Source organism: Montipora foliosa, chromosome 1, assembly GCF_036669935.1.
Source record: "Montipora foliosa isolate CH-2021 chromosome 1, ASM3666993v2, whole genome shotgun sequence".
In the NCBI taxonomy this organism is placed as follows: Eukaryota; Metazoa; Cnidaria; class Anthozoa; order Scleractinia; family Acroporidae; genus Montipora; species Montipora foliosa.
Window position 1 is genome coordinate 54,360,519 of NC_090869.1, and position 10,000 is coordinate 54,370,518.

General features: G+C 39.4%; 1 long non-coding RNA gene across 1 annotated transcript; it reads left to right on the forward strand.

The window, feature by feature from the left end:
• Window positions 1–1,452: 1,452 nt before the first annotated feature.
• On the forward strand, window positions 1,453–6,782 carry LOC137979116 (uncharacterized). The gene is made up of 3 exons (XR_011118259.1): window positions 1,453–1,716; window positions 2,561–2,635; window positions 3,961–6,782. It is a non-coding gene; the product is annotated as an uncharacterized lncRNA (long non-coding RNA).
• Window positions 6,783–10,000: the final 3,218 nt, after the last annotated feature.

The window sequence follows — 10,000 nt, forward strand, 5'->3', positions numbered from 1 at the left end:
CAGCAATAATACGCGTTTCATTTTGTACCACGATATTGCTAATTAACAATTAGACCCGTAGCCCGCAACGGCTACGGGTCAATAGCCCATGAGGCGAAATCGAATGGGCTTTTGACCTGTGGCCCTTGAGGGCGAAGGGTCTAATTGTTTTACTATAACCCAACTGGTAGGACAGAAGGCAATAATGAAGTCAGCAAATGCAAGTTGAAGAAATATTTATTTGGGAATAAAGAGAAAGAAAGCGTCACGCATTTCACTACTCGAGGACTATTACTAATAGTCCTCCAGTAGCGTAGCAAATTAAAATGCAGGATTTGCATTACTCCGCCAGCTGGGTGATACTATTACATGATACAGCGTTGTAGTGCCGATCCTTCTAATAAGAGTGTTAGTTGGAAGCGTTGAAACTTGAGCCACCTTAAGAAGGAAAACATTGCAGGAAACCTAACCGTTGTAAATAAGTATTTTGTCTCTCGCTCTATTTCTCCCAGCTTTACGGTGTTCTTCATTGAAATTTTCTCTTCTTCTCCTTCCTCGGCTTCTCTAGAGGCTTTCTTCGCTTAAATTTCTTAAATTTCGTCGCCTCTTGTCTCGTGCTATTTCCTGCTCTTTATCCCGTTGCTTGTCACTAATATGATTTCCCACCAGAAAAACGCAAGTTGCCAAATGCAACGCTGCCACGCGATTTCCCGCCAAGGAAAATTGCCCGAACACGCCCGTCCCCAGAGGCTGTCTTGCCTCTGCACCTCCACCCGGACTGCACATACGCGCGAGCGGGCGGGCGGGCGTACGCTGACGTCATAACCAAAATTTTGCGCATGGATACATTTTTTAACAAATCTTACCAATGAAGAAGGATGCGTTTGATTGGGAAATCCGGATTTAAATTATAAATCTGAAGACAGATTTTGTTCACTAATTATAAATCCATGGCATGAAGGATTTCAATGAGTGAAATCAGTGACAAACTCCGTTTTCAGATGCTGTGTTCGATCGGAAACCGATTTTAACGCGCCCTTAAGTTCGATTACGATTTTGATGATTTGGCGTGCGTTTTTCGGGTTTGAGCTTTGTTTGTTCAAGATCCAAATAGGCCCCTCAACTGAAAATACTTATCTGTTTCTTGATCATGTTGGAGCTAAAGTGGCTACTTAACCTGGCATAAAAAAAATAACGAGACCGATGCAGTATTCATTGGCATTAATTTAGAAAGAATGCAGGAACCTGGATAATAATAATAATAATAATAATAATAATAATAATAATAATAATAATAATAATAATAATAATAATAATAAATAATAATAATACATTTTAGTTGTCATTTTGTGATCACTGGGGCTACATTTGACTGACGTCATCTCTTATGTTAGAAAAAAACTTCCCGTTCCTCATCTACATATATTGTTAATATTGAAGAAACGGCAGTGGGAAGCTGTTCATGCATGATTGCAACACTTTCGTTATCATTGAATGACGCGATAACTGATGAAATGTGATTGATCAGTTTCATTTCGGCCAGCTGGTTCAGATTGTCCGAGCCGTAACTTTATCAAGTTTTGGCTCCATTTAAAATACAAAGTGAAAGGACTGAAATCAAGCATTCTGCTAAAGGTATCAATTATACGTGCAGAATTCTCGTGAATTCAGTTTCAGTCCCATTTTGCAGGCGCTTTTGTTCTTTGCTTTGATTCTGCAACTCTTCAAATCCTTCAGGTATGTTGTTTTCGAAATCTTTTTTTTTTAACTTACGCCACTGTTGCGAAGAAATACTTAAAGACTTACAGTACCAAGTAATCTTAGTTTAGTGCCCAAAAGAACTTTTTTTGTCGCAACTGTCTGAAAAAAAGCTTCTGAAAATTTGCTTGGATCTCATCAGTGTCATCTTCCCCAAAGAACGTCGACACACCACACACCCACGCACACACACAAAACAACTGGCCTCGGTTGTTCAAAAGGAGGATAACACTATACACCGGATGAAACATTATCAAAACCAATTGATTTATCCAGTGGATAGCGCTATCCACCTTTTGAACAACTGGGCCTGAAGAACATTTTTCCAGTGGAATTATTCTGGTCTTATAGATGTGTTCCAGTTAATCAGACCTTCACATGTGGGATACATTTTGTAACAAAAATACGTTTGCCTCATGTTATACAGTAAGAGCAGACATGAAATTTTAAAATAAAGCAATGTCATACTGACGTAAGTTGGTGCGGAAGTCATTAGTGTCACAAGGGAAATGTCACTTGAGTTAAGTACATACATACTATATTGAACCTCCCCAAAGGGGCTTTTCAGCAACAATTGTAGTTATAAAATAATAATTTTACAAAATTATTTAAATTATTTACAAGTATATCCAAGCAATGAATGCCTGCTTGATGAAATTTTCTCTTCATGTTTTGCTGAATACACTTTATTACTAGTCTTCAGAAATGGCCACGACGCCGGCCGTGAACATACAACTAGAAGTAACGATAAATCATAAAATCCAAGTATCAGAAATATCTATTTTAGATTTATGTGGATATTGATAGAAAATCTTGTTTTGAGGTTGACGCCAGCATCCGTGACCTGAGCTCGTGATTCAGTCCGCTGTTCCATACAGAAATTGAGAGCAAAATCAAAGTAAGGTTGATTCAATTTTATATCAGTAGTCTTCTAAAAACACGATAGGTGTAATCACGGTAACGGTTAATAGCACAGACTTAACCGAGATAAGAGCGCCTTCATTAATTATATTACCCCCCAGGAGTTTTGTCTCAGAGTCCATAACTCGAGGAAGCATCCTAGGAGTCTCCGAGTGGATATGAAGATGATTTGGTGCATATAAAGATTATCAAACAGATTAAATGTCAGCTGATTACGGCTAGGCGCGTAGTGTGGTCTCGGGCAAAACTTTCTGGGTGCGCAAGGTATTTTCTTGCCTGGGAGGGTACTTCAGCTGCCATGAGGAGGAGGAAAATTTCGGGGTGAGAGAGGGGTGGCTCGTCTAAAGTTCTTTCTATTAAACTTTATCAAGTTAAACATCCAGAAAAATCTTTAGAACACAGATCCGAAACACAAGCTTGAAATATTCGATTATTCAGGCACAAAATCGACAGAATCCACACTTGCAACAACTCAAGGATCGCCGAACTCGAAAAACAAAGTTGTATCGACATATTCTATCCGCAACCAAAGAGCAGTATAGTAATCTTATAGCCTGCAAAGGCCAGATCATTACGTATCTTTCCAGGTGTAAACGTCTTATTAAACGTTCTTTGACATGACAGCGCAGTTCTTCAGTGTTGTGTCCATTAAGTAAGATGCCACTCATGTCACAGTCACAAACTTAAACCCTTGCAATTGGATACAGCCCTTTGGGCCTCTTATGCCCTATTAGATGCCAAGCATTAATAATGTGATCCCTTGAAGAAGTTAGGGTTATAAAGAAAATACTTACTCTTGTCTCACCCTCTCTTTCACTTCTTGGTGATCCACCCGAGTCTTGCTTTGCCGTGAGGAGTATTTGACATTTGACCCAGCCCCCTTTTTGTCCATTTCATTTGACTTTTGTCATCAGGCCTTGGGTCACTCTTGATTACCCTGGCGGAAGTATTAAACTTTACTATTGATGTTCAGTCATGTCAATTCTTGTTTCGTGTTTGTTTCCTTTACATACGTTGGGATGGCTACAAAAACTTGAAGTGGACCCCATGTGTCCCCTTGTTTATTATACCTTGTACTCGTCTACCTGTAAGTTTATAAAGAAACCTTTAATTAATCAAATAACGAACGAACAGAAGGAAGGAGGGCAGGGGAGACGAAGGCCGGAATACATGCTTAAGCACTAAATCAGGCAACCTCCTAGCTTCAAATCGAAAAACCCCCTGAATAGACCATGCAGTACAACGAGAGAGAGTCCTCAGCTACGATTCTAATATCATTCCGTGCTTCCTGTTTTTTTCTAGATGAATAACCATTCCTATCAGCTAAATGGCTCAGATTCCCTCCACGATTTCCAGTTACTTTCCTCAGCTGAGTGCATCGCCCTACCTGTAGTATTTGGCATTGAGTCTGTTGTTACAGTAACACTCAATGTCCTCACTATTATTGTTTACCTTAGGGAGCGCAGTCTTCGGAAGCCCAACATGTACTTTGTGATCAACTTGGCAGTTGCAGACATGTTTAATGGAGGACTTTCAATAGTCACTGTCTTATATGTATTCAACAGCATGCAGTTATGCCACTTTCCGTGGTTTAACGATGAGGATATGTATACCCGGATTCTTCTTCTTATTACGTTTTTCTTTATAAATTCCTCGTTGGGGAGCCTTCCTGTTATTTCTCTTGAGCGATTGCACGCCACGTTTCGGCCATTCAAACATCGTCTTATCAAAAGGAGAATCTATGGCGCAGCGATCTCAATTATTTGGATAACAGCTGGTGTATGCGCTATTTCTTTCTTTTCTAAAATATCCTATTATGCTTTGCTGTTTTTCTGGTCCTTTTGTTTTTTTATTATCCTTGTTGCTTACTCTTCTATCGCTATTAAGCTTTATTGCGGAAGATATCCTCAGCACCATGGTGGAGGCAGGAGAGAAAGAAAACTGACGAAGATACTATTTATTGTAACTTCTGTATCATTAGTTCTGGCCATGCCATTCATTATTGTTTCATTTGCTGCAATGAACTCGTTGCCGTTCTTTGTTTTCTTTCCTTTTCCAAAACCAATTTACCTAGTATTGCCTCTCTTTTTTTTATTTCAAGCCAACTCTCTCGTCAATCCGCTACTATATGCGCTCAGAATGCCAGGGTTTAAAAGGGCTTTTCTTTCGCTTTTGGCCTGTAGATCACAGCCGGCCCCAATTCAAGATTTCCCTCTTAATGCCTTGTAAATTTAACACATCCTGATTCAGTGAACACTAATGGGCATTCTATTGATGCATTGCATACTATCCCGTTGAGCAAGCTGCAAGAGTTACAAGATGCGAGGTGTTGACAGTTTCTATTTGATGCTGGAAAGAAACGACTTGCAAACCAGTGATGTGTGTAAACATTACCCTGATATAGCAACCAGGATACAAGCAGAATTACATAATGAATTGAAAGAAGAAAACGCCTAAAATTCTAGTCAAATTAAAGCTATTGATATCGTCTACCCCAATCGGCTTTGATGTAATTAAATCCAGAACTTGGTACTACAGGGGCGTAGCGTCCATATACGCACGTACACCCGTGCGTACAGCTCAAATCCGGGAATCGTTATTCTCTGGAGGCATTAATTTTTTAAAGTCATTATGAAATCGGGCCAAGTTTAAATTTCGAATTAAACTGGTGTCTCATCGCAGTGTGTGAGTATTTCCAGTATCTTTTCATTAACCCATACAAGCCTGGCCAAACGCATCACTCATTGTTGGACGCTGTTGAAAAGTGTTGAACGACAACGAGATGGCCAAACGAATGGAACGTGTCGAATCAATCATTTTGGATTCAAGGGTCTGGAGCCGAAATCTACCCAGAATCCTTAGAAAACAAACTCTTGTCATGTTGGCGTTTTCAAGTTCCTTTTAAAATTATCAATAGCCACTCTCTGTGATATCAAGAAGACGGCTGTTCCAGAATCTGGAAACTGCAACAGCAAATGCGCGGTCTCTAAAGGTCTTGCACCATGCAGGTGTGAGGAACTTTGAGAAGACCCACTGTTGGGAGTAGCATCCCGGGGTCTTGACTTGCAAAAGATCCTACAGATACATTGGCGCCATGCCCCTGAGAGCTTTGAACACAAGAAAGGCTAATCTTTTCGAAGAGAGATTGCTTAAGCTTTCGTCGCTCAGACATTCAATACTTTCCTGGTTTTACCATTCTGTAGCTTGAACTGACGTGGCAACTCGCGAAACAGATGCAACGAATAAACCATCACTATGGAATGTGATGGCCGAACAAATTCAACACTGTTGTTCACACCTTAGAACAAGAGAAAAGTTGGATGATGGTGAAGACCATATTTGATGGAAATCAAACTTCGTTCAACAACTTCCAACATCATACAACATGGTGGCCAAACGAGTGCAACATGTTGGATGATGCTGCACTAGCACTTTCAGTGGACCCGTTTGGCCAGGCCTTAACGGCAAGAAACGTAATAGTGGACGATAGCAAAAAAAGACTCTACCCTTCGAGGCCCCCACACAGTGTCAGTCTTCAGTATCGCCAGTCCCCCAGTTCCCTGTTATTTTTTAAGGAAATGTTATGATGATGATGATGATGATGATGATGTTATAACAGAGTTTGCGACTTCTTGCCCTTTGCTTCTACTGTAAAACCCCTGTTTGTGTTGTAGTGTGCTGCAGAAAAAACTCGACAAATGGGTAAAATAAGCAACGAACTACTGCATTTTCCTTCGCATTTATTCATTGAAATGTCCTTCGAAAATAGTCGGAAATGGCATTTCGGAGACCCTAAATTTCAAAATTTTCTGGGGGAGAATCTGGAACAAAAATTTATCTTCCAAATCGGCACCCTTAATCCTCACGGTATTAACGAACGCTTTTCATTTAACTATGTCTCCTTATTTTTCACGTTGCCATGTTACCACCAATAGCGTAGCTCCTACTCTACTATAAAAACTACACGTAACCCACAATTCCTCGATTCGTTCTGAAGAAGGGCTAACGCTCGAAACGTCATCTTTTAGAATCTCTGTACGGTGGCCAATTTACATTGATAAAACCAAATTTTTGTAATTATCAATAGGCCACTTGCACTAAGAGGTCACGTGACCAATGCTTCCCTTTAAACAGTGAGTTGTAATCTTGCTGTTGCCAAAAATTGACAGAACACATAAAAATTATCTTACACGCGAAATTTGAGAGAAAACGCATTTAAGGGAGATATTTTATGGTACTTTGATTTTTCAACAAAGTAACTTGATTTGTCTTGGCCGCCATGTTGGAGGGCATACTCTTGCCCTCCAATATGGCGGCCAAAACTACTTTTTGCTTATATCTTGTTAAATGTTTGATAGTTGAGTTCAGATGTGCCATAAACGTTACCACATCATCTTTTCAACATTTTCCTTGAAGTTCAAGTGCAAAATTTGTGTCAGAAAGCGGTAATTCATAATTTTAAAAAAATCAAGTTTTGGTCACGTGACCAGTTACGGACTTTCTCATTTTAAGCAAATGGTGCGGGTTTGAAGAACAGAATGGGCTATTGACCCGTGGCCCTTGAGGGCGAAGGGTCTAATTGTTCTAGTATCACCTAACTAGTCGGACAGAAAAGGCAATAATAAAGTTAGCAAATGCAAGTTGAAGAAATATTGGGAATAAAACGAAAGAAAGCGTCTCGCTTTTCGCTACTCGAGGACTATTACTAATAGTCCTCTAATAGCGTAGCCAATCAAAATGCAGGATTTGCATTAGTCCACCAGTTGGGTGATACTAAAATCTTTTAGTGCGTTTAGGCATTCATCTCCTGTAATAAGGCCTTCGCAGGAAAGTTGATCGTTATCATTTAGTGCTATATTATGCTCTCAGGTTTGAAAAAGGGGGAATCTTTAAACTTCTTCCAATATTGGCTATTTTTGTAAACATTCTCGCCTAATTTATAATTGTGAGGTTTTTTTTTACTGAAAATTTCGTTTTCCCAAGCCGCAGAAATATTTAGAGTTGTTTTCATCTTGTTCGTGCCATCGTACTTTGCTTCTAAGAATTGTGCCTTTCGTTCTCTGCATAGTTATCCTTCTAAGGCGGGCTTTTGCTAGTTCGAGCTCTAGGATGGTCTTTGTGTTTCGTCACCCTTTCTCAATTAGAGCTTGCAGCTCATTTACCTTTCTTTGGAACAGAAATTCCTTGTCTCTATCTTTTTTGGCTTTTACTTTGCGTATTTTAGTTTAAAGGACCTTTAGCAATAATGTGAATTATTGTTCATCGATATATCTGCCAGTAGTAATGGTAAATTAACATTAAGAGTATTATTCTACAGGCCACCTAATAGCGACGTTAGACTTCTAGAAGATCTTCAAAACCCCCTCAGTAACATCACAACCACGGACACTATATTCCTTGGAGACTTTAACTTGGGTGAGTTTGATTGGCTTATAACACTCGACCATGGTCATTAAGGAATTCAGAGCACCACACATTACTCCTGGACAAAATTCATGATCATTTTTTCCATCAAATAGTAAAAGAACCCACTAGAAAAGAAAACATTCTGGACCTTGTTCTAACTACCAATGAGGACTTGATAAACAACATCGTTGCAGGTGAACCCTTCTCCGACTACAAGTCGATCACTTTTATAGTGCTGAATGTAGCACCCTACCAAAGTCACATCTCAAGAAAGTACATCTACGCGTTCAAGAAAGCAAATTGGAGCCACCGTAGATCTCTATTCAGGATTCCTCTATGGGACCTTGCTTTGGAGTGAAACGATATCAACGAAATTTGGTCAACATGGAAAGATATTTTCTTCGTTGGAGTTAAAGATTGTATCCCAAAATATAAACAAACGAAAAGATCCACAGCACCTTGGATAACTAAAGACACCATTAAATTATGCAGAAAGAAGAAAAAACTATACAAAAAAGCAAAAAGATTAGGAAGGGTAGAAACATGGACTGCTTACAAAGCCTTGAACATCGCTTTCAAAAAGAAATTTAACTCCGCGAAATGGCAATACCTTGAAGACCTTGCAAAAAATCTGTAATGCGATAACAACCCCAAACCGTTCTCGAATTACATAAATTCAAAACGCAAGGGGACAACGACTTAGTTTTGCTAAAAGAAGGAGAAGAGGAAATCACCGACGACCAAAGTATTGCACAGCGAATGAACTTGTATTTTTCATCCGGATTTACCCAAGAACAAAATGATCTACCTCACGCGTACTACAACTCTCTACCTCGTTATGTAAAATATTCAACAAGTCCTTTTCCTCTGGTTTGCTACCAGTGGACTGGAAAATCGCAAACGTAACACCAATCTATAAGAAAGGTCATAAACACCAGAAAGATAATTACCGCCAAATCTCCTTAACGAGTATTATCTGCAAAGTAGCCGAGAAAATCATACGTTCGAGAATATCAGTATTCTGGTTACACCATCAAGTCTTAAATGAAAACCAGTTTGGCTGTTTGAGAGGTAAATCAAGTTTGGCTCAACTCCTTAGCTGCTTCAATGACTGGACAGTATCAAGAAACAACTCCAAAGCTACGGATGCAATTTTCTTAGACCTGGCTAAGGCATTTGACAGCGTACCTCATGAGCGTTTACTTCTCACGTTAAATCGATATGGTATTGGCGGATCGCTTCCCCTATGGTTAAGGAACGTTCTGACAAACAGAAAACAAAGAGTCGTAATACGCGGCATCCATTCTGATTGGTCTCCAGTCACTTCATGAGTTCCACAAGGCACCATTTTAGGGCCTGTCTTATTTCTGATCTACGTCAACGAGATACCAGAAGTTGTTAAATCGACTATAAAGTTATTCGCCGACGACACAAAGATTTACCGGGAACTAACCAACCCAAACGATATTACTATCTTACAGTCTGGTTTGGATTCTTTGCACAGATGGGCAACGGACTGGCAAGTCAAATTTAACACAAAGAAATGTGAAGTAAAGAAAATAACACAGCTTAAAACACAAGAAGGACAAAACCAAACACTCATATTACTTATCTAACACGTTATTAAAATCTGTAAATTCATATAAGGATCTGGGTGTTAACATGTCAAGTGGCCTAACTTGGTCGTATCACGGTAAACAAAGCAAATAGAGTACTAGGCTTGTTAAAACGCACAGTTGGCCGCAATAATATTGTAATTTTCTTTATGCTATATAAGTCACTATTAAGACCAATTTTAGAATATGTATGTCCGGTATGGGCTCCATGTTTAGTAAAAGACATTTCCTCTATCGAAAAAATTCAACCTAGAGCATCACGAATTGCCTTAGGACAACAATCTCGCGAGATGCCTTACGAAGAGCGTTGTAAAATGTTA